Raw genomic sequence first — 24,802 nt, 5'->3', positions numbered from 1 at the left:
ACCAGGGAAGCCCTAACCAGTGTATTTTTAAACTATAATAGAAAAGAAGAGGAAATATGAGAGCACATCATGTGTAGTAAAGGCTCACTTTACTGTCACAACCCTTTTGTTCTGTTCTGTGTATGTTTGTACATTTATTGGGCTGCATTGTAAAATCACTTACTATGCATCAAAAATTTTGATCTAATACATCACCCTGAGGAATTTTCTCCAGAGTTGTTATCACCATCTGTAATTCTCTTATATATGTATCTGTGCTCCATCTCCTCTCCGGGAATGTAATCTCCATAAGGTAAAGACTTGACTGTATTTTTCTTTGCTGTGTCCCTGGCATCTCGAAGAGCCTGTTAGCCCATAGGCATTCAACAAAGATTTGTTGAAGGAGTGAACAAATGAATTGAGCCCATGATTTCATGAATATTATTGTTGAGAACAGGAGTAACGGTTTTCAAAAGTAAGTTCATTTAGAAGACCATGTTATGTAAATAGGAATACAAGTGGTACTACTGAGGCAAAAATCATGAAGATGATGCTGAAATACTAAATTTTGGGACATAAAATAATAGACTTATTCCCTGCTCTTGAGGGGCCTCCAAGCTAGCTGGGATGACGTGCTATAGAAGGGCCAAAGAACAGATGGATCTCACCCCAGAATTTAGGGATCACGTCCACCTCCTCTGGTTCCACCCTCGAGAATGCCACAGCCGGGAGTGCAGAAGTGACTTCTCCCAGGCCAGTAGGATGGCCTGAATGAAGGCTTTGGGCATGTTGGTTTCCTTTCAATCCAACCACACTTGGGCCCCAGAGTCTGAAAATCCAGGACGAGAAGCTTCACCCCAAACTCTAGTCCCACCTTCCCAACCACCCACTCCCATCCTGTGCTGTTTTTCCATCCAGGAAGATGGACGCTGCACTGTGCAATGGAAAGATACCCAGCTTGGAAGGCAGACAAAAATGGCTTCTGATGGACCTGTGTCTACTGCTTATTAACCAGGAAATGAGCAAGCTTCTTAACCTCTCAGAGCCTCACTTTCCTTATCTGTAAAATGTGGAAATAAAGTAACAACTCTGTAAAGTGCCCAGAAGAAAGTAGATTCCCTTCCCCTCTCTCCCAAGGGATCTATGCGTTATCATTGTGGTTCAGCTTCTAACAAATGCCCACAAAAGGTGAGCACTATTCAGATGTCATCAGTGACAGGCTGCCAGGGGGTCCCATTCTCAAGTGCCAGCTCCAAGCGATCCAGGACAGGTGTCCCAGCAAGAGGACTTTGTTCTCTGAGGCGGAGGGCACTCGTGGCAGGGGGGTGAGATACTTGGGCAGTGTCAGGGCATGAACAAAGGTCTTGGTGATGGTGACAAACCCCTTCCAGCACCAGCGTCCCTTCTCCCCATCCTTTTGCCACTAAGTTATAGTCTAGTCGGGACCACATGATGACATTCATGGGCTGTAGTCATTTTTGCTTTTGTAAACCTCTTCCTCCATCAACCAAATATTTAAAGCCTTATTTTACCACTACACTGGTGTACAGTTGAATATATGAATATTGTATAATAAAACATTTTATTCAACCTAAAAGCTCTTTTTTTCTGGTTTTAAAAGAAATGAAAACATGTTCAAGGGCTCCCAACAATAGTATATGCCCTGTGCTCACCATGCCAAAGCATAAATCAGCCCTAAATTCAGCCTCTCATGACTCACCTTTAATGACGGGAACTCGCTGCTTCCACAGAGGACACAGGCCACCTTGGTTAACTCTGGCTTACAAGAAAGTTCCTATTTATAATGAGTAAAAACTTGCGTCCTTTAAGCTTCCATTCTCCTTGGCCCCAACCTTAGCTGTTGGAGCTACAGAGAACAGGAGAACTCATACTGTCCCTGTAGGCATATGGCTGTCCCTAGTGGGTTGACTGGTGGTCCCCAAAAGACACTTCCACCTCCTGGAACATGTGAATTCTACCATAGTTGAGGAAAGGGTCTCTGCAGATGTAATGAAGTTAAAGATCTCCGGATGACATCATCTCGGATTATCCAAGTGGACCCCAAATCCAATAACAGGTGTCCTTATAAGAAACACACAAAGGAGAGACATGGAGAAGAGTAGGTCATGTGAAGACAGAGGCAGAGAACGGAGCTCGGCTGTTTCAAGCCAAAGAACGCAGGGAGCCATTAACAGCTGGAAGAGACAAGGAAAGATTCTCCCCTAGAGCCTCTGGAGTGCAGCCCTGCTGACACCTTGATTTCAGACTTCTGGCCTCCAGAACAGTGTGGGAGAATAGACTGCTGTTTTCAGCCACTTCGTTTGTGGTAATTTGTACGGCAGCTACTGGAAACTAATACGCCGTCCATTCCATGATGCTTCCGTGCCCTCAGCCACCCTGGGCTCTTACTCATGGAGTAGTAAAAAGAATAAGGCCTTTCAAGTCTGGATTCTGATTCTGATTCTGCCAGTTGGTACTGGAGTAAACTGGGCACTCTGTTAACGCATCTGTAAAATGGGGCCACAAATATCTACTTTATAGGGTGGTTGTGAGGATCAAAATAATAACCAGAAAATGTTTAGCTCCTGCTTAACAACAGAGGGAATAATCAATTCCTGCTGGGCTCCAGCGAGGACCACAGAGCCCAGCACAGGCCTCTCTTTTGCTCAGATCCTGAAGCAGATTGGTCCCCTCACTTGTGGAGAAGACAGGATGCCTGGAGTTCTGAGGAGGAGGAGCCAGCCCCATGGGGAGTGAGAACCCCAGAAATATTCCTAACTAGGAGGTGATATTTGTCTTGGTCTAAGGGCCTGGAGCATCCAGCTCAGTTCTCACACTTTGAAGAAATTTGGGGTCCACTTTCTTCTGGAAGACCAAGAAAACATTGAATTCTTTTCAGATATTTTCTATTTGATTATTTGGAAAAGAATATGGGGAAATGGATGGAGGAGGACAAAGCACATCTTTATGAATAGGAGGAAGTCCCAGCAGAAAGTTCAGGTCTGCTAGGAGGCCATGGGATGGGCACGATGATGGGAAGGGAATTTTTTTTTTTTTTTTTTGTGGTACACGGACCTCTCACTGTTGTGGTCCCTCCCGTTACGGAGCACAGGCTCTGGACGCGCAGGCTCAGCGGCCATGGCTCACGGGCCCAGCCGCTCCGCGGCATGTGGGATCTTCCCAGACCGGGGCATGAACCCGTGTCCCCTGAATCGGCAGGCGGACTCTCAACCACTGCGTCACCCGGGAAGCCCAAAGGGACTTTTTTGAGGCACCAGAGAAGGGTATAAAGAGCAAGGAGCCGCAGGGAATCCAGGGGGCTGGAGAAAGGAGTGAGGATTATCGGTTTGGGCGAAAGACGTTGGAAGGGTAAGGATTCAAGAGTCCCAAGAGATGGGAAATGTAAAGGATACAAAACAGGCAGCCAAATGTTTCAGATTTTAATGGCGCCCTGAAACACTTGGCTCAAGTCTGATATTTTCCAGGCCTGCCCCACAGCAGGGCCTCCCCTGCTAAGTACCTCCTCAGGGTAGGAGGCAGAAGGGGCACCTAACAGTGCATGGATGTGTCAGGCCAACCTGGGCCCGTAAGTGGAAGAGGCAGGTTTAAATCTAGGTACCTGACTCTGGAGCCCGTACTCTGAACCATGAACCTGTGTGTTCCCGTCTCAGCTACAAAATGAAGACAGTGATACCTTTCTCACAGGCTGTTTTATATCCTAGACTGTTCACAGAAGCTTCATCATGGCCAATGTGACTGTTTCAGGGCCAGGTTCTCGTCAGGCTCCCAAGACATTGATGGCTGAGCAATCATTTAGTTAATGAGGTATTAATATTCTTATTCTGATAAATGGTATGTGCCTCCCCTGTATCTCCCCTTGTCCTATGCAGCCTTGTTCTTCATTGAATTTATTTCTGTGTATGCAATTACAACTTTCAATATAGAGCGACACGTGTCTCCTTGAACAATGAGGAAAATCAAAAGAAGAGCTGACTTGTACATTCAGAAACAAGAGGGTGCAAATGGTGTTTTCCAGAGGTTACAAGAGTTATCCCATAACCCTAAGGTGAGCTTGCTGTTTCCAGCAAGAGAATCCACTGAGGTGGTGAAAGGGCAGTAAACAGCATCACTTCTCAGGAAAGAAATGGGGCAGTGCTCTGTGGTGGTGCAGAGATGCCCGCATCCCCAGAAGCTTCCCTGGCAAATCCTGGTTCTTTACAACTTGGCCCAGGGGCCTGACACTGCACAGAACTTTCCCAGACAATCTATCTCAAGCCATGCCAGTAAAATGATGGAAGCTGAATGGTTCCTGTGCAACTCACAGGTCAGGACTCGATCCCTCTGGTCCCCAGGAATCTGAAGATTTGGAATCAAACAGATCTGGTTTCAAGTCCTGGCTCTTTGATTTATAACTTTGGGAACTTCAACTACTCAAATTTTCTGAGGCTCCAGTGAATGGAGATGGCAACTTTGCTGGGTAGTTTTGGGGCCCAGATGAGGTGACTTATGGAAACAAAGTTTAGGCAAATGGCAGAATTCAAGGACTGATAGGTCTCATTACAACAGCAGAAGCTTTTCCTTGAGAACTTTAGCACTCCCCCAAAGGCCAACATTGTAAGGCTATATGCTGGGCCAACAGCACCACCTGGTGGTCAGTTCTAAGAACTGTCAAACCTGGCCTCTCTCTTTGGACTTTCTCAACTTGGACAGAGATGTGCTCACATCACAAAAAAAGACTTGCCTTCAAAAAGGAGCCTGGTTAAAAGAGGCCTATAGTCAGGAAGGGAACATATCTATTTATAATTCTTCCCGGAAGGAATAAAAACTGGGCATAGTCAAGAAGGCAGACACTGGGTTCAGTCCACCTTATAAAACAAGGCAGGCAAGACACTGCACTTTTCTGAGCCTCTGTACCCTTGTCTGTATAATGAAAACAATAGGTATCAAAAATGAAATTAATAGAGACCCAGTGACTGACATCTAGTAGACACTCAAGGCAATTCTTAATATTTAGGAAGCAACTGCATGTGTCTGATCCCCTAAACCTGTACCTGGTCTTTGGGCAAGTGGGATATGTGGAAACCTTCTTGGAGGTTTCCAAGAAGAGAAAACCAGCAGCAAGCCCTCTCCTGGGCCAGATTCTGCTCTCCACTTGCGTTTTCACCTCCCCACCTCCAGGGGGCACTACCTCAAAGCCTGACCTGCTTGAGAAGCACCCTCCAGAAGCTGGGCCTCTTGGAGACTGGAGAAGGAAGATTGTTCATTAGTTCATTCACTCATTTAACAAAAGTGCCGAGAAAAGAAAAAAAAAGTGCTGAGTATTGGTGATACAGAGATTATTCTGACATGGCTCCTGGCTCCAAGGAACTTGCTTTCTAACTGGGGAGGCAGACGAATAAAGAAATACTTAAGTGCAAAGGACCAGATACTGTGACAGAGGTATGTACTATTTAGGAAGGTAACACAGAGAGAAAGTGTCTGGACCTAGAGGAGTTGGATGGATTCAACAGTTACCCACTAAGTGCCAAGCACACAGTGAGGACTTAGGGATACAAGGTTGGATAAATCTCAGCCCTCACCCGAAAGAGGTTGTGATGGACAGGGGTCAGTGAAGGATGCGGCGAGGCCATGACATGTAGTTTGGGACTGCCGGGTGTGGGTCCAGGGAACTTGAAGCAAAGGAACTGCCTGAGCAAAGAAAGGCTTAAAGGTGGGACAGAACAGGATCAGCTGGTGGCTTCTCCACCCCCAACTACTGCATCCGCCTCTGAGCTACTTTCCCTGCTGTGGGATTCAGGAAGTGCATACATCAGGTTTCATTGGATGCCATTTTTAAAGTTTGCTTATCGACCACTCTGGTCCCTTCTCCAAAGGTCCCAGGTAGGCAAGCATTATACCATATCGCCCAGAACATCCCAGCAAGCCCCCTCCCCACTTGCTCTGCGTTAGCACTGAGGATCCTCTCCAAGGCGACCTGCCCAGCAGTGGCCTGGCCCACCTTCCCTGGTGTCTTGAAGCCGTGGGCCTCTCCCTACTGCCAACTTGCCTGAGGCTCCAGGGTCCCTCTGACCAACCAACTGGCGGAGGCTGGTTGGGAGGTACCACAGGGATGCTGCAGGTCAGGGAGGGCAATGCCTTCAGGCTCCGAGTTCCCCTGCCCTCCAGTCCCAAGAGCCGTAAGTGGAACCCACCACCCAGACAGCACCATTTCCTGAGTGCCCGCTGCGTTCACTCACCCTTCAGTGGCGGCCGAGCAGGGCAACAACAAGCTTGGGGCTGGAGCACACATCTAGTTCTGCCACTTCCCAGCTGGGCGGCTTTAGACAAGTTCCTTAAACTCTCTGGGCCATTATTTCTTTATTGCTAAAGTGGAGAATAGTACCTACCTCATGGGGCTGCTGTGAGGATTAAATAAAAGAAGACAGCAAGGTGCTTAAAAGAAGGCCTGACACATAGTAAGAGCTTATTACCTATTAGCTCTTATTCAACAATAACTATGTGCTGAGCTTCGACTTGGTGGCAGGGTTGGAGCTGCAGCTGTGGACCAGGCAGACCTGGTCCTGGCCTTGCAGTGTATACAGTCCACTGGGGAGACAAACTGTTAATCCTGAGGAAAGACATAAATAATTATATAATCACCAACTGTGATGAGTGCTCTGAAGAAAATGGATAGTATGAATGGAGAGAAGAGAAGAAATAGGAGGAGGCATTGGAATGAGATTGGGGGTGGTGACATTTCAGCTGAGACCCAAAGGATGTGCGGGAATGAGGTGATGAGCTGAGAACCGCGAGGCAAGGCTCCGAGGTGACCAAGGACGCTGTGCCCGCAGGAACTGGAAGGAGAGGCCCAGGGTAGCTGCAGTGCAGTGAGCACGAGGGCAAGGCTCTGCACTGAGGCTGGAGAGCGAGCAGAAGCCAGCGCCTGCTGGGCCCCATGGGCCAGGCAAGAAACTGAGCCTTTTGCCGTGTCGGTGGGAAGCCAGGTGTTTTCGGTGTGGGTATATTGTTCAGACATTGTTTAATTGACATTTTCAAAAGATGACTCTACTGGGCATATACCCTGAGAAAGCCATAATTCAAAAAGAGTCATGTACCAAAATGTTCATTGCAGCTCTATTTACAATAGCCAGGACATGGAAGCAACCTAAGTGTCCATCAACAGATGAATGGATAAAGAAGATGTGGCACATATATACAATGGAATACTTCTCAGCCATAAAAAGAAATGAAATTGAGTTATTTGTAGTGAGGTGGATGGACCTAGAGTCTGTCATATAGAGTGAAGTCAGTCAGAAAGAGAAAGACAAATACCATATGCTAACACATATATATGGAATCTAAGAAAAAAAATGTCATGAAGAACCTAGGGGTAAGATGGGAATATAGACACAGACATAGAGAATGGACTTGAGGATATGGGGAGGGGGAAGTGTAAGCTGTGACAAAGCGAGAGAGAGGCATGGACATATATACACTACCAAACGTAAGGTAGATAGATAGTGGGAAGGAGCCGCATAGAACAGGGAGATCAGCTCGGTGCTTTGTGACCACCTAGAGGGGTGGGATAGGGAGGGTGGGAGGGAGGGAGATGCAAGAGGGAAGAGATATGGGGACATATGTATATGTATAACTGATTCACTTTGTTATAAAGCAGAAACTAATGCACCATTGTAAAGCAATTATACTCCAATAAAGATGTTTTTAAAAAAAAGATGACTCTGCTGATAACCTTAAGAGTAGAACTGAGGACATCAGAAAGGAAGTGATTACAAATTGGAAAGGGGCTGGGGCTAGTGTGGGGACATCAGAGATACACCCACAAATGTCATCAACAGGACTTGGTGATGGAATGGATGTGGGAGGTGAGGGAGAGGAAGGGTGAGGATGACATTTAACTGAGATGGGAAGAGACTGAGGAAGGAACAGATGTTAATAAGCAGCAAAATAAAGAGTCCTCTTTGGCAATGTCACGCAGGCAGTTCCTGATGGAAATCTAGAATTCCAAAGAAATATACACTCAGGAGCTATACATTTGGGAGTGAGAACATAGAGTTGTCACATCAAGTCATGAGGATGAATAAATCACTTGGGGAGATATTTAGAGGGAGAAGAGATGAGGGCTTAGGGCCAGGGACCCCAAAACTTAGAAGACAAGTAGAGAAACAAGAGCTAGCCAGAGACTGAGAAGGAGCAGCCCAAGAGATAGGAGGAAAACCAGGAGAAACTAATGTTTTAAAAAGGAAAAAGTGGGGCATCCCTGGTGGCGCAGTGGTTGAGAGTCCGCCTGCCGATGCAGGGGACACGGGTTCGTGCCCCGGTCTGGAAAGATCCCACATGCCGCGGAGCAGCTGGGCCCGTGAGCCATAGTCACTGAGCCTGCGCGTCCGGAGCCTGTGCTCCGCAACAGGAGAGGCCACAACAGTGAGAGGCCCGCGTACCGCAAAAAAAAAAAAAAAAAAAAAAGGAAAAAGTGGTCCACAGGGTCTATAGCTACTTCAGTACTAAATAAGATGAAGACAGAGGAGCCACTGTGTATGGCATCATGGCCGTCATTTGGTGACCTCGGCAAGGGCAGCCTCATGGAGTAGTGAGGTAGCTGCCATATTGGACCGGGTGAGTTCAGCGGCAGCATGTGTGGGCAGTTCTTTCTATCAGCTTAAATCTGGGATGGGTGGGGTGGGGAGTAAAAGGAGGGCAGTAGCTGGAGCAGAATGGGTGGTGGGGTCAAGGGATTTTTCTGGAGGGTGGGCTGCACCACACAGCTTGTGGGATCTTAGTTCCCCAGCCAGGGATTGAACCTGTGCCCTCGTCAGTGAAAGCTCCAAGTCCTAACCACTGGATGGCCAGGGAATTCCCAAGGGATGGGGGGTTTTTTGTTGTTATTTTGGGGGATTTTAATTTTTTTTTTTTTTTTTTGGCTGTGTTAGGTCTTCATTGCTGCACAGGCTTTCTCTAGTTGTGGTGAGCGGGGGTTTTTGTTGCAGTGTGTGGGCTTCTCCTTGCAGTGGCTTCTCTTGTTGTGGAGCCTGGTGCGCAGGCTCAGTAGTTGTGGTGCGTGGGCTCAGTAGTTGTGGCACATGGGCTCAGTAATTGTGGCACGGGGGCTTAGTTGCTCCACTGCATGTGGGATCTTCCCGGACCAGGGATCAAACCCATGTTCCCTGCATTGGCAGGTGGATTCTTATGCACTATGCCACCAGGGAAGTCCCTTCAAGGGATGTTTTTTTATCCCTTTAAAAAATTGAAAAAATTGAGCAGCTGTGAGAGCACTGATTGGAATGATCCAGTAGGGAGAGCAAAAGGACAATACAGTCAAGAGAGAGGATAAAGATAGAGACAGGGCTTTGATAGGTGAAAGGGGACTAGGGTCCAGAGCATCTGTGGGAGGATGAGCCTTTAAGGCCAAGGAGAAGATGGGGACAGATGGGGGAGGGTGTGTAAATTGAACTGTAGGGGAGTGAAGACAAAGCTCTGCAAGGCCCTTCCACATTCAATCCAGAGCACAAATCCTGGGATGTTGGTTTTATTGCCCCCACTGCAGTAATGAGGGGGATGAAACCCAGGAAAGTTAAGTCACTTGGCCCAGCATCCTGTTCTTGGGCTGCCAAGCCAGATTCATACTCTAATTTGTCCAACTCGAAGACTGTTCTCTTCAACCTGTCATGCTGAAAAGCTCACAAAACAACCCTCATTACAGAGGGAGTGCTCAGTAACTGTTAGTTGAAGTGTTGGTTGTAAGCATCAGTTGACCACCCACACAGCTTTTCTGATTTGAATCTCTTAGTAGCAGCAGAGCATGGAGCCCTGGAGAGCAGGAGGGGTTGATAAAGAGGGGGATGCTTAGAAGGGAGAAGGTAGACCTAAGATGAAATGGGGGTGGAAGGGCAGGTAGGAAAGAAAAAGGAAGAAAGATCAGTGTAACTCCACTTTGATGCAGTTTCCCACATATGGCTCTTAGAGCTCGCCTGTCTCATCCCTGCTACATCCATGAGTGTGCCCCCATGTCTTCGGTCCAGATACCACACACCAGAATATGGATGAACTGGAGTTTTCTGGATTCTTGGCTTGCTGGATGTCATGGATTGGGGGTCCCCAACAAAGAGGTTGAGGCTCTAAGTTCTAGATCAAGTCCTAGCTCCATCACTTACTAGCTACACAGTTGTCAACAAGTCATTTTACCTCTAAGACTGTGAAATATTTATTGATGTGCTTTCCTCTGGTATTTCCTGTTTCTAGTTCTCTTGTCCCATTAGGCAACTGGACTCGGCAGCATCTATTTCTTTGAGGAAGGAAACCTACATCAGAAACAAAGAAACAGCTTTTGAGTTTCAAACATAGATAGACCCTGGGGGCTTCTCAGGACACAGCAATTATGTGATAAATCAGAATTAGGTCGCTTGATCCAAGATTCATTAAAAGACCCCTCATATAAAGAATTAATGGTGTGCACCTTACACTGGTCAGAATGGCCATCATTAAAAAGTCTACAAACAGGGCTTCCCTGGTGGCACAGTGGTTGAGAGTCCGCCTGCCGATGCAGGGGACACGGGTTCGTGCCCCAGTCTGGGAAGATCCCACATGCCGCGGAGTAGCTGGGCCCGTGAGCCATGGCCGCTGAGCCTGTGCATCCGGAGCCTGTGCTCCGCAACGGGAGAGGCCACAACAGTGAGAGGCCCACATAACGGAAAAAAAAAAAAAAAGTCTACAAACAGTAAATGCTGGAGAGGGTGTGGAGGAAAGGGAACCCTCCTACACTGTTGGTGGGAATGTAAATTGGTGCAGCCACTATGGAGAACAGCATGGAGGTTCCTCAAAAAACTAAAAATAGAGTTGCCATATGATCCAAGAATCCCACTCCTGGGCATATGCTCAGACAAAACTATAATTCAAAAAGATACATGCACCCCCATGTTCATGGCAGCATTATTCATAATAGCCAAGATGTGGAAGCAACCTAAATGTCCATCGACAGATGAATGGATAAAGAAGATGTGGTACATATATACAATGAAATACTACTCAGCCATAAAAAAGAATGAAATAATGCCATTTGCAGCAACATGGACACAGCTAGAGATTATCATACTAAGTGAAGCAAGTTGGAAAGAGACAAATACAATATGATATCACTTATATGTGGAATTTAAAATAGGGCACAAATGAACCTATCTCTGAAGCAGAAACAGACTCACTGACATAGAGAAGAGACTTGTGGTTGCCAAGGAGGGGAAGCAGATATGGACTGGGAGTTTGGGGTTGGTAGATGCAAAGTATTACATATAGAATGGGTGGACAACAAGGTCCTACTGTATAACACAGGGAACTATATTCAATGTCCTGGGAGAATCATAACGGAAAAGAATATTGAAAAGAATGTATATATATGTATAACTGAGTCACTTTGCTGTACAGCAGAGATTAATACAACACTGTAAATAGACTATACTTCAATTAAAAAAAATTACAAGGAAAAAAAGAAGTAATGGTGTGACAAGACAGGCTAGCTGTTTACCAAGCCCATTCCCCTTGTTCCTGGGCATGCAGGTAGGCTACATCTGCCAGGCACCTCTGCAGGTAAGCAGAGCCAGGTAACTGCATCCTAGCACACAGCATGTGATCAGCCGCGATACAGAACACTTCCGGGCCTCTCCCAGAAACACCTACCAAGCTCAGTTTTCCGACGCTCCTGCCCTGTCCCCCGGCCTGAGGCCAGCACGCCAGCAACTTTGGAAGTCACGTGTTGAGGATGACAGGGTTGCGGATGGATGGGGCCAGGAGAGCCACCTACTGATGAGGAACATCCATTTTAGGTTTCATGATAAAGAAGCTTTTACAGTGTTTGAACTATCGTACCTTTGTGGAATCAGCATCTAATGCTGCCTCATCAACACGACTGCAGAAGAAGCTAATGATGAACCAGCTTGGTTTTGGGGTTGGGGTGGGGAAATAAGAGGCTCTTTCTATCCAGGTATGCGGGATCTGGGGCGAGAAGAGACCTGTGCCTCGTTTCCTAAATGGAACCATGGAGGAGGTGGTGGCAAACCCACAGCGGAGTGACTGTGCGGCGTGTCCAGAAAAGGAGGATCCAACAGAGCCTCGATGGGCTGGAAATCACCAGAGTCCAAGGAAGCAGGGGAGTCTTCGCTGTGTCGCTGAGAAAGGCCCAGACGTCAGCTGGGAAACAGCCAGGTCTCTTGCAATTGAGCATAAGGAGTGGCAGACACAAGGGTGACCACAGTGACCAAGAGCCAGAGAGAACAAGGGGCATCTCAGTGGAGACCTGCAAAGACCCGTCTGCCCCTCGGAACCGAGACAAAACCCCAAGAGAAATGCCACAGAGCAAGGCAAGGCCCACAGGGAACAGAATCGACCAAGGCTTAAATTGTGTCCTTCCAACACAATGGGAGCTTGAAATAGAAATGTGCACATCTGAGTTTGTGGACTGAGATTTTTACTTGCTGCTTCTCCAATAATGGCATTGAAAACGCCGTCCTGCCTTCCTCAGAGAGCTATGAGAACCAAAATCTAATAACGTTCCTCATAGAGAACTGTCCGCTGCCCCGAAGTGCAACTTATCTCTGTTGTCATCGTCATCTTCATCATTTAGCTTCAGGCAAAGTTGATGGGGAAAGATCCTCCAGCATCCACTCGGGGAGCTCTTTGCAGGAAAGCCCATGCTTTTCTGGCAGCCCCAGGGAAAGAGAGGAGCATCCCCTCCATGGCCGAGGTCCGAAACCCCAGCCCTCTGGGTCCCCAACACATAGGCCCTAAACATGAAGAAATGGCTCCTTCTCTGTCCCTTGACCCTCATCCCCTCGTTCAAGCAAAAGGAGTCCTGTTTCCTAGAGGCCTGTCGGTGGCAAAGGCGCTCACTGCACAGCAGATGACAAGTGAGAGGGAGGCTTTTGATGAAAGGATAGAACTCAAGAATGCAGAAGAGTGTCATCACCTCACCCAGGTGACACAGTTGAGCCCAGGCTGCCTGGAGCCCATGCCCTCCGGTTGTCCCCATGTAGGGACAAGATGACCTTCTCCTCGGAGGAAGCGCCACCCACTCCCCACAGCCACTTACATCCTCCACTATGCTCGGCCTCTAATGGAGACATTGCTTTATGGACACTAACAAATATTATTTCCCATCCAGAATAATAGCTAATAATAATTAGCATATTTAGTGAGCATTCACCAGGTGGCAGGCACTGTACTAAACATTTTACTACCCTATTTCATGTCCCTCTCACAAAAATTATTATTTTCATTTCAAAGATGAAGCACTTAAGGCTAAAGGGTCTCAGTAAACTCTCCTAGGTCACAAAGCTTGAATGTGACAAAGTCAGAATTCAAATCTAAGACCATCTGAATTCAGAGGCCAGGCTCTTACGCATCAAGGTATACAGCATCCTGTTTACTGTTTATGACATCATAGGCATCTGTGTTCCACACGTGTAGGTAAGCTGATGCTTTGAAAATGGAAATGTGTCATTATAAGTGATCTCAGGCCATCTTCACTTTGCTTAGTACCATTTTAACTGAACTTCATGGATATCAGAACTGTGTCCTCACCTTTGCAAATCTCAGGGGCCAGGGATCCATGCATTATCCTCATTGCCCTTATCAGTGTATCAGACTGCAACAATGATGGGTAACAAACCTCCCTAAACTCAGTGCATTTGTTTCTGTCACTCTAGGGTCTATGAGTTGGCTGGGGCAGCTCTGTGTCAGGCTGTAGCTCAGCTATGCTTGGCTCCAGGCTCAGGGATGTGTGCAGGCCTGTCCATAGGGCCACACATTTTCTTGAACCAGCAGCTACTGCGGCATGCTTTTCTCATGGCAGACCTTAGGGGCACAAGAAACCAAATTGTGCAAGCATGTTTAAAACCTCTGAACACTTCTTTTTTTTTTTTTTTTTTTTTTTTTTTTTTTTGCGGTACACGTGCCTCTCACTATTGTGGCCTCTCCTGTTGCGGAGCACAGGCTCCGGATGCACAGGCTCAGCGGCCATGGCTCACGGGCCCAGCCGCTCCGCGGCATGTTGGATCCTCCCGGACTGGGGCACGAACCCGTGTCCCCTGCATCGGCAGGCGGACCCTCAACCACTGCGCCACCAGGGAAGCCCTGAACACTTCTTTAGTATTTCAAGTCAGATGGCCAAGCCAACATCAGTGTAGTGAGGAAGCGACCTACACCCACAGTGGGAGGGCACTACAAAGTCACGTAGCAAAGAGTGGGGATGTACAACCTCTTTCCAGGGGGTGAAATTTAAGACCCACAGCCCGTTGGCCACAATCAGCATCTATATCGCCATTACCAGCAGGCATCTGCCTTGGTTAAAAGAACAAGCTGGCAGAGAGCAGTCCTGAGGTCCTCTGGAACCCTGCATGGGGCTCATCAGCCCAGCAGACTGCTGGTGGCCTCCTCTTCTCTTCTGCCGTTTCCTACCTCCCGGTGGCATTTTGGCTCTTCCTCGTACACCTGCGCCCACCTCTAAACTCTCCTGTTTCCACGGCTCTGACTTTTGCAAAGACAGTCAGGTTCTTGGCAAAATCCAACTGAGCCAAGATAGAGCTGAAACAAAAATCAAAATTCATTATAATGAATAAAATCCCTCAACTTTGCAGCCACTTCCTGACCTGAACCTGACATCTCCCTGAAGTACACAGGGCTGGGAATGTTATCCAGGTTCCCACTGCACAGATGAGGAAACTGAGGCTCAGAGAAGTTATGCAATTTGCTAAACAGTCTCCTGGTAGCATAACAGTGGCCCGGCTGGAACTTGAACCCAGGTCTTCTCTCTCCGGGCCCTGGTAATGGGAGGGAGGGAAAATAATCAAGCCCAGATCTTGAAAACAGCTCAACCTTGGGAAAGACAGACTCGGTTGGAAAAAATGGCTGGGGGAAAGGTGTGTCCCGCACAGATTCCCTGCACACACTTCCCTCCGGAAGCTTGGTCTGCACAGCCATACACACAGCCCGGCTCGTAGCGGCCCTCCATTTGGACGTGGCCAGAGACATCCAGGCCACAAGAATTCAGTGTCCTTCTGAGTGCCTGGGAGAGCAGATTTTTCATCTTAATTCTAGGAACTGTATGAGTTTATTCATACCCATCCCTGAGCACCAAGGAGACATGGTTCTCTGTCTCCAGGGATTTTTCCTCCAGCCACCCTCCCCCCTCCAATCCCTCCGCCCACCCATTCCTACCCCCACCTTCTCCAGGCTGGAAGATGATCTCCCGATTTGACTGGTTTTTCAAATGGGATGAGAAATGTAAACAATATCCATTCTGCGGTCTTTTTAGCTACAAAGTGGTGTTGCTATGTTTTGGAGATGATAGTAAAAGAAGGACTTTTTTTTTTCACTTAATGAATTGGCTGACATTATGATGTCAGAAGGACTGGAGCCAAAGGTGTTTTGCTAAAGGGAGTCTCCCCACAGCCCCCTCTCCAGACGACCCGGCACCCCTGGAGCCCATAGTACTCGGGACTGTTCACGCTGTTTACACACCCAGCTCCCCTGACTGCCTCTTTGTGGGAAGTTGTTTACATGAATTTATTTTGGGAAAATTCCATTAGACGGGACCAGGATTTCTTCACAAATCATTGCCTCTCACTTGTGTCTTGATCAAATCTGGGCAGGCCACTCTCTTCAGAACCCTGACTCTCTGTGCTTCTATTAGGGGGTTGCAGGGGTGGGGGAGGGGAGGGAGACGAGGGGGAGGAAACATGAAAGATAATGAAGTGGCCGGCCAGGGAGGGGCTTAGAAAAAAAAGAGGTCTGTCTGGTGGGATCCGAAGCAGCAGCACTGGGAGAACAAGGGGCTCCCCACTGGCTTGGGGCCTGCAGATGCACAGAGGCAGTTTTCCAGAGTGTAGATACACACAGCTTTGCTCATCTAGTGCCCTGGGCTAAGGTGCTAGGACACACAGACAAATTGATGATGCTCCCTGACCTCAAGAAGCCCAAAATTTAAAGAAAGAGAGAGCAACAGAAACAAACAATTCAATGGAATGGTCTTGGGGTCTTTGTGGGGTCTCCACACCCTTGTCCCACTGGCCCTCAGTCAGTTATTGAGCACATTGATTCCTTCTGTGAACTCACGCTTGCTATTCTCTGTTGAAGGAGAAGCCCAAGTATTAGATGCACCCACTTGGTCCCCGTTGGTTTGACCATACATTGGCATCACACGTGTACAGGCCAAACAGTTGCTTCCTTAGTGTCAGAGCAACCCCTCCCTATTCCCCGAAGACTTACTGGGTACCTACTAGGTGCCAGGCCTCATGGATTCAGAGATGTTGAGACACCATCTTTGCTCTGCAGCAGCTCAGCCTGGGCCCGGTGAAGAGGGGAAGGGAATGGGGACCACAGAGAAGCCACCAAGTGGACACTTGCTCTCGGGTAAAGGGAGCTGGCTGTGGTTCCTGGTGCACTCCAAGGAGAGGTGAAAGGAAGCAGGGAGCTCTGGTAGTAACTCAGCACCATTCATGGGTGCAGGTACCCGAGGCCATCATGTGCCCAGCAAGCCTGGCTTCCTCCCCAGAGACACTTCTGACCTTGCAGACTGGTGAAGCTCATGGTCGCAAAGCTCACTGAGCAACCCTGGGCGGGTCTGCTTCTCCGATGGGCGTCTTCATCTCTAAGAGGAACAGGCTGCACCATGGGTTTTGCAGATACGTTGGCCATGGAAAACCTTGTGGATACAAACTCGTGGGCAGTGCTAAAGGCTCACACACATACCAGGCACAGGTCTAAGTGTTTCACATGAATCAATTCACTTAATTCTCACAGGAACCCTATAAGTTGGGTACTTACTAGAGATAAGCAAACTTACAAAATACGAAGTGATTTGCTTGAAAATGCAGTATATGAACCAGATAAAAGTACAGTTCCTTTTGTTGATGACAGGGTAGATCTGCTTGGTCCCTACAGGGCTGACTGTAGACTTTCAGGGTTGGAAATAAGAAGACTCTCCTTTGCAGACACCCATCCATCCCCCCTAGGACCTTGAAAGCCACCAGCGGGGTCCTATGAGTGGAGAGGCAATGGGGCAGGGTAGAGGGAGCCTTCATTCCAGAATCTGATCTCAGTTCCCATCCCAATTCTGTCTCTCACTGACTCAGCGAGTTGCTTCAGCAAATTCCTTAAACTTTCCAGACGTTGCTTCCCTCACAGGGTTGCATGAACACTAAATGAGACCGTGGATTCAAAGCACCCAGTGCAGCAGCTATGGTAGATATTCAAAAACACGGCAACTGTTGTTCTCACCCAAATGGTTACAAGGGGCAGGCAGTATGTTGTAATGCGAGATGTGATGCCATTGTGGGCCATTCCTTGAGCCCCAGACTGTCTATATTTCGGGGATGGAGACTCTCAGAGGGGCTGACCTTAGTTTACTTTACATCCCGCACTGCTCTCAGCCCATTTCCATGCATATTGCAAGTGCTGCTGGATGAATGAATGATTTCGTGGATGGTTGGGTGATGGATGGAGCATGGATGGATGGGTGGATGGATGGACGGATGGACGGATGATGGCTGGTCCAAAATGGTCAGTTCTCTATAAAAGTCCCACCACACCCCCATACGGGTCTCATTTCAACACCTCAGGAAGCACTGCAGCCTTTGCCTCCTCTTTACATTTCCAGAACCTGTGGCCCATCTTGCCAGGTATCTCCTGTGGCCCCTCTGCTCAGCCAGCCCCTTCACAGTAATGTATTGTTCCACTATCTGGTAGTTCTTGACTCTGGTTTTGCCTCAGAACAGTGCCTTTTGGAGCCACACTCCACAGCCCATGGGCCAACTCCATCCCAGTTCTCAGTGATCCCCTCCACAACCCCAGTCTGTGCACAGTGCTTTCAGGTTGTTGGGGAGGAGGTAATATGCAGGCATTCATTCCCTGGAGCCCCAGTCCCTGGAGACCTGGGCTGGAACAGTGGCTCCTGTGTATCTTGGCATTCCATGGCCAGACTCCAGCCATGCACTGAGGTTGTTTCATGCACAGCCTTCAGTGCTCTGTGCTCCGCCTTCTCAGGGCCAGGAGCAAGCCCAGCCTGAGACTCTGTCGCCCTCCCTTGGTAGTGGCTAGAGGTGAAGAGAGAGCCCAGCCTCCAGCAGAGTACAGGAGCCACAGCCTGCTCCAGCTTCCTGGGGGGCCCATAGCAGCCCTCCAGGTGCAATCAAGCCAGGTGCAGCTGGCTTCCCCAAGGTCAGGGTGGCCAGCCCAGCACACTCACGCACCACCAACGCCATCACAGGTCCTGCCAGGTCCATTGCCAGCCCCACAAACGTTACCCAGTGATGCCTTGGAGAACCTGACCCTTCCCCTCACAGATGCAGTGGTACCAAGAAGACCTCAGGCCCAGGTTCACAGGGGGTAACGTATGTCATCTTCCTAGTTTCATACCTCGTGGGGAAGGTACAAAGGTTGACATGACTCCTCTCCCCAGCCTGGCGAAGATGATGAGGCTGTGTATAGGATGTGGGGTATCAACTGGCCTGTGTCTTTTTTTCTACATCCAACCCTCAATTTCAGGAAGGAAAGGCCCACATTTCAGCAGGGCTCCTGGTGGTTGGATGCTAATTAGCAATTATAGATTCAGTAGGAGGGGACCAGCTCTCCACCTGCCTGAAGGTCAGGTCATGCAGACTGACACTGAGGACAGGCACAGCTGGCGGGGGAGGGCAGCTTGTGAGCAGCCGGTTCCCCACAGAGTGTGGGAAGTTATGTCCAGAGGCTGATGGGGTCTGTCACTTGCGGCTCACTTTACCCTGCAGCTACTGGCCTCTCTGCCCAGAGCCCTTCACCTGGGGAACCCGTGCCCCCTCTCAATACTGCCCTCTCCTGGACCCCACCTCTGGCTATTGGTTCCAGAGAAGAGAGTGCATTTTATGGGGCAGACGTGGAGGTAAAGGTCCCGCTCTGGAAGCACGTCCATCAAGTGTGGCCTGCAGCCCATCTCTGTGATAAGCACACCAGGCCCCTGCTCCTGCAAAGACATCAATACCACGCCCTTTACCTCCCCAGCAAGATCCTCCTCACCCAGCGCCATCTTAGAGAGGAACAAGGAGGGGATTCTCTGGTGGTCCAGTGGTTAGGACTCTGCACTTCCACTGCAGAGGGCACGGGTTTGAAGATCCCTGGCTGGGGAACTAAGATCCCACGTGAAACGCAGTGGCCAAAAAAAAAAAAAGGAAAAGGAGGGATGAGGCATCCTGAAAGATGCATCAGGCACCTGACTGAATAACTCAAGCTAAAGGTTAGTTCCCAGAGAGACCGTTAGCTACTAAGGTCACCTGACTGACTGAATCGAAATTTAAGAGGTGTTTTTCCTTTCCACCTTCCTGAAGAAGAGAAAGCTCGTAAGGAAAACAAAATCCATCATGGAGAATTGTCTTTGAACTTTGATTTCACTGCATATGTGACTAAAGTGTGAGGAAACTTATACCCCCCCACTGAAAACACACAAGCAGCAACCCCAGAGGGTGGATGGGAGGGTTCGAGACGTTGATGCAGGCCCAGCACTTCTCCTGGCTTGGAGTAAGTGTTCAATAAGTACCAGCAATTATTATTATTTTTATCAAAATTTAGTTTATAATTACTGTGCTTCAAACATCATAGAGATTAAAAGAGACTTTCTCAGGGCTCTGATTTATCTCTCTCAAGCAGGACTCAGTGTTGCAGAGACCTGGCTTGACATCCACAGGCCACTCAATGCATTGTCACTAAACTCCATGGCTGAGGCCAGAGTCCCTGACACGAGCAGAGGAGGGTTTTCGGCCGGCAGGCCCAGGCTCCAAGAGTCATGGGAGATGGGCGGGTACAGAGGAGGACAGGCGTGGTGCACGCGAGGGTGCCTACTCCCATTCATGACTGCTGACCCTGCCCAGGTCCCTGGGACGGGAGTTTGGGCTTTGCCCCAGGCCAGGCTTACCGAGAATGAGACTATTAGCAGAGAACCTCGGCCCCCCAGAGGAAGGAAGGCAGAGGCTTTAAGCCTTCAGCCAGGGCAAGAGAGGAGGTCACCAGGTGTCCACCACCTCCACCAAAGAGCCGGGCTCCAGGATGCTGGCAATGTCCTGTTCTTGGTCCAGGTGCTGCTTTTCAAAGGTGTGATCACCTTGTGAAAAATTTTCAGGCTGTATGTTTGGTGTGTGTGCAGTTTTCTGCACTTTGATTACAAGTTTATTTTTTTAAGTTACCAAAAAGAAATCAAATGTCCTCCCCCCACACCCTCTGGGTTCTTCACAGACCCTGTCTTGCTGGGCGGGGAGCATCCTGGCAGCTGTTGCTATAAATTGTCCAGTTTAATCCAAGTCAGTGAGAGATTGGGTCAGGCCAGGAATGGCCCTCATGGGATATTTCATTCTTTCACCATAAAACTCAGAGTCTGACCTTAATTCATTCTTTCATTCATCTAACAACTTTATGTTCGCCACACATTCACACTCAGCATCCCCTAAACCGGATGCCTCACACCTATCCCGAAACCTGTCTGACCCCCTCTGCGTCACCATTTATCCAGAGACAGACTCTAGAAGCTGTGCTGATGCCTCTAGTTCCCCGCAGTCGAGATTTACAACAACTAATCAGTTACACTGCAAATTCTGCTCTGGAAAATTTGCCAGGCTCCACGCCTTCCTTTCTACCACACAGCCGGTCTCTGGCCTGTATCTGCCTCCTCTGGCACCTGGGCCATGACAGCAGCCTCCTACCTATTGCTGTCTGTGGCCTCCACACCCTCCAGGCCAACCTCCTATGCACTCATCAGAGACAATGTCATTCATTACCAAAGAGTCATTCATTACCAAAGACTTCTGATGCCTCCCTACTGCCTACGGGAAAAGCTTCAGCTTCGCCAGCAAGACCCTCCACGACCCAGACTCACCCCCGGTGGCCTCCCTGCCTTCACCCCACCGACTGCAGGGGACCACTCTCCACTCCCTGTGTTTACCTGGCACATTTTTACTGCCATGACTCTTCTCACATTATTATCCAATCCCAAATTCTCTCTCCACTTCCCAGTCCTTTGATGTTTCCCTCAGTCTCCAGGGCTCTGCTCGCAAGTGACCTCCTCTGAGAAGTCTTCCCTAATCCCCTGATCAGACTTCATCGCCTCTTCACTTGGCTGCCTATATTTTAGTACCATTCTGCCTCATCTTGTTGGGATCATTATCAGAAAAAACAATTGGCTCTGCCATCAAAATGTTTCCAGAATCTGGACATTTCCCATCACCTCCAATGCCGCACCTCGTGCAAAGCACCACATCTCTTGCTGGAATTCTTGCACCTGTGTCCTAACTCTTCTTCCCGCTTCCATTCTGGTCTCCTCCCAGCAAGGTCTGTTTCTTACAGAGTGATCCTCTTAATATACCTCAGGCTATACTACTCTTTGGCTCAAAGCCTTCCTGAGAATAAAGTCTAAAGTCTCCACCATGGCCTGGAAGGTTCTGCAGGATGGGCCCAACCACCTCTTTGCAAGGTCCTGTTATTTTTTTCAACTATGTAAAAATGTAAAAACCATGCTGGGCTCGTGGGCTGTAGAATAGCAGGTGGCAAGCCAGATCTGCCCGTAGGCTGTAGTTTGCCTACCCCCATCTTCGAGGATGAATTGTCCTCCTCCAGGTGAAAATGGAGGAATGGGTTAGGGATGAGAGTCAAAGTGACCCTGCAGAATTAACAGCCTTTGCAAAGTCTTCAAAACACATAAAGATATTGTCTATTTGGTGAATGGAAAGAGGTTTGGTATGAGAGTGGGGACTGGGGTCTGGGGTCTGGATTGAAAGTGGAGAGGTCAGTGGCGTCAGATGAGGAAGGGCTTTTCAAATTACAAAATTCACATAAGCTTTGAATTGTGTAAGGACATGATCAGGTTTGTAGTTTAGGACCGTAACTCAGGAATGAAGAGAGATGGGGGATGAGCAGGATGGCTGAGAGATAGTGGCCTTTGTGCAGGCAGGATTGTTCTGGATCCTGCTCATACGCCTGCAAAAGCTGATTGCTAAATATTCAAGAATTTTTGTAAGCCAACTGTTGAACACGTTCTTTATTTTTAAATTAGATTTTATACGATTACAAGGAAATAAATTACCTTTAAAGCAAAAGTAGTCAGTACTCAAAACCTCATCACTTTCTCACTGTTTTTTTTTTTCTCACTGTTTTATGACCTTGTACTATTATCTTTGCTCTTGAGATTATTTACACCTGTGCATCCGTACGGTGGGAATGCTACGTTAATGACACGCTACTGAGCATCTCTGCCCAGCGCTACACTCCGTGACCTCACACTGGTAGCTTAAAAGTGGCCCTTGGTGGGAACATTTACACCACAGAAATGGACAAAAGCCACAAATCATGGCTCCCCCGCCCCTCCCGCCCCACCCAGAGAATCAGTTGTTAAACTTTTACCAGCACCCCACTGAGCGCGGGGGAAGGAAATGGGCCAGGTCTAGGGGGATGGTGACGGCATAAGGAGGAAAGGGGGTGGGGTGGGGCGGGGGAATGGCTGGAATAGAATCACCCCAACCAGGTAGCTTTGGCGAGATGAGGGAGAGTGACAAGGAAGAAACGCCTCCAAACCAGAGAATCATCTCTTGGTAAAGAAGCAGCGCTTGGAACCCAAGGCTTGGTCCCTCACTTCCTCTGCGTGCCTCTCCCGAAAGTCCTGGGTCGGCAACCCCAGGGGGAGCCCCGTGCAGCTGGAGGAAGCAAGCGCTCGCCTAAGATCACCTGAGCGGGTCGGCCCAGCCCCCGGCTCCCGGCCCCTGCGCCGCAGGTCCGCGTCTGTGTGTTTACATCTCGTGTATAGCTGCGTGCAGAGCTAGTTGGGCGCCCACAGCGCTCGGCGAGCGAGCCTGGGTACATTTATAACCACACAGCCATGTGTGGACAGCCCTACATATAGATCTCACCTACATCATCTCACACGTCCCCGCGGTGCCTGGGGCCTGCTTCCTGACCTCACGTCGGGGGGCCGGGCCGCCATGGGGACCGCGCTCTCCCAGCCAAAGGCACGCAGCTCACCTCCCACAGCCAGCGCCTGCCTCCCTCCCAGGGACCTGGGGGGCCGGGCCTTCCTGGTAAAGCGCTGTGGAGAGGCGAGCTATAAACATGCCACAGGCTGACCCGCATATGGAAATGAGGCTCGTGGTTGGGCCTGGCGCCCTGCCACAGGCCTGTGGCCTCGCTGCGCCGAGTATCTTTAGCATGAAATTCACTGACATCGGCCCTCCGCTGCCCCCCTCCGTCCCTCCTCCGCTGCCCGGTCTCACCCCGCGTTTGCGGTGTCTCATTCACGGCCGAGGACGTAGCCTCGAGCCTGCACGAGGGGCCGGGCTCCATCGCCCCCCCGCATCTGACAATAATCGTGACACTGTCATCGCAATTCCGATTCCTGGACTAGGCGCTTCCTTCCCGTGATCTCGCTGAATCTGCACGGAAGCAGCGGACAGATGTAGGCTGACGAGCTCAAGGACAGCACAGGTGTCTGGGGCTCCGGGCACACGAGGAGTCGCAGAGCCGCACGCATCAGGCCGGAAGGGCCAGTGTGCACGGAGGAGAGAAGATAAAGCCAGGCCGAGGGCAGTGATGGCACAAGTGGGAGAAGGGGGTGGTTGGCATAGGGTGAGAATCAACGGGTGGCGCTGAAGAGGTGAGGGAGAAACAATGGAAAGATATGAGGGCTCCAAACCAAAGGCAAACAGAGGAAGGGTGACTGATAAAGCGGCCAGTCAGTCCTTTTCCAAGTGAGGGGGGCAGAGGCCGTTCGGGAGGCCGTGAGGAGGAAGACAGACCCTGCCCTCGCAGGCTGCGGGCGTGCCAGGCTCGCGTCCCTAAGGGCCCTGGAAGCCCTCCTCGAAGACACGGGCCAGACGGGAGCATCCCGAGACCACCATTCAAGAATGCCAAGCCCTCATTTCTTCACTGAATTTTCACGCCAGCCCTGGGCTGGGGTCCAACCACCATGGGGAGAGGGTGGGGGAAGGAGACAGTGAGACTTCTCTTGTTCTCAATGACCGGGGGCCTACGGAAGCTCCTCTAGTCTCTGTTTCCTCTGAGACCCTGACACAGGCTGGGGTTAATCCTGCACTGGGGCCGCGCTCATCTCCCACCTTCACCAGGCACATCGCTGTCCTCCGCAGACTTGTCCGCCAAAGCGCCTTCCTCCCTCCCTCCCGATCTCCTTCCTTCCCCTTTTCTCCCCCATCCCCTCTTCCTGTGCCCTTTCGCTACCATTCGAACAGCCAGACTGTCCTTTCTTGAGTTGAGCCACTCTCAGCCTCCCTTGTAGCTTCCACACATTTGCTCCCTCTTCTGCCCTCCGGGGCCATGCAGAATACCCGGATAAGGAAACGAACATGAGGCTGCTCCTGGGGACGCCAATGATGACGGCTAGTATGATTCAGTTCTTATTTTGTACTAAGAACTTGGCAGCCATTACTTCATTTATGAGGATAGCAACCTCACAGAATGGGTTCTTTGACTATCCCAACTTCAGATACTGAGAAACTGAGACTTGGAGGCATTCAGTAACTTGTCCCACATTTCACAGCCAACAGGTGGCACAATTAGGATTTGATTCGTAATCTGATTCAAAAGCCAGTTCTCTTAACCACTGGGATGCATTCCTTTCTCTCTGTCTTCCATTTGCAGACCTCCAAATACTAAAGGGTTCTCCACGTCTACACGGAGCAAGGTGCTTCGGCTTTGTGGCCATAGGCCTGCCAAGCATCCCGACACTCAGTCTGGTTCCCCGTGCTACAGTGAGGCCAGATCTTCCTGCCCTGGACTTCCCAGTAGAGGTCTTTTTCCACATGCCCATCAACCTCCTCAA

Source organism: Mesoplodon mirus (assembly GCF_964341445.2).
Source record: "Mesoplodon mirus genome assembly, chromosome: 18".
Classification (NCBI taxonomy): Eukaryota; Metazoa; Chordata; class Mammalia; order Artiodactyla; family Ziphiidae; genus Mesoplodon; species Mesoplodon mirus.
Note: the sequence above shows the minus strand (reverse complement) of the source record.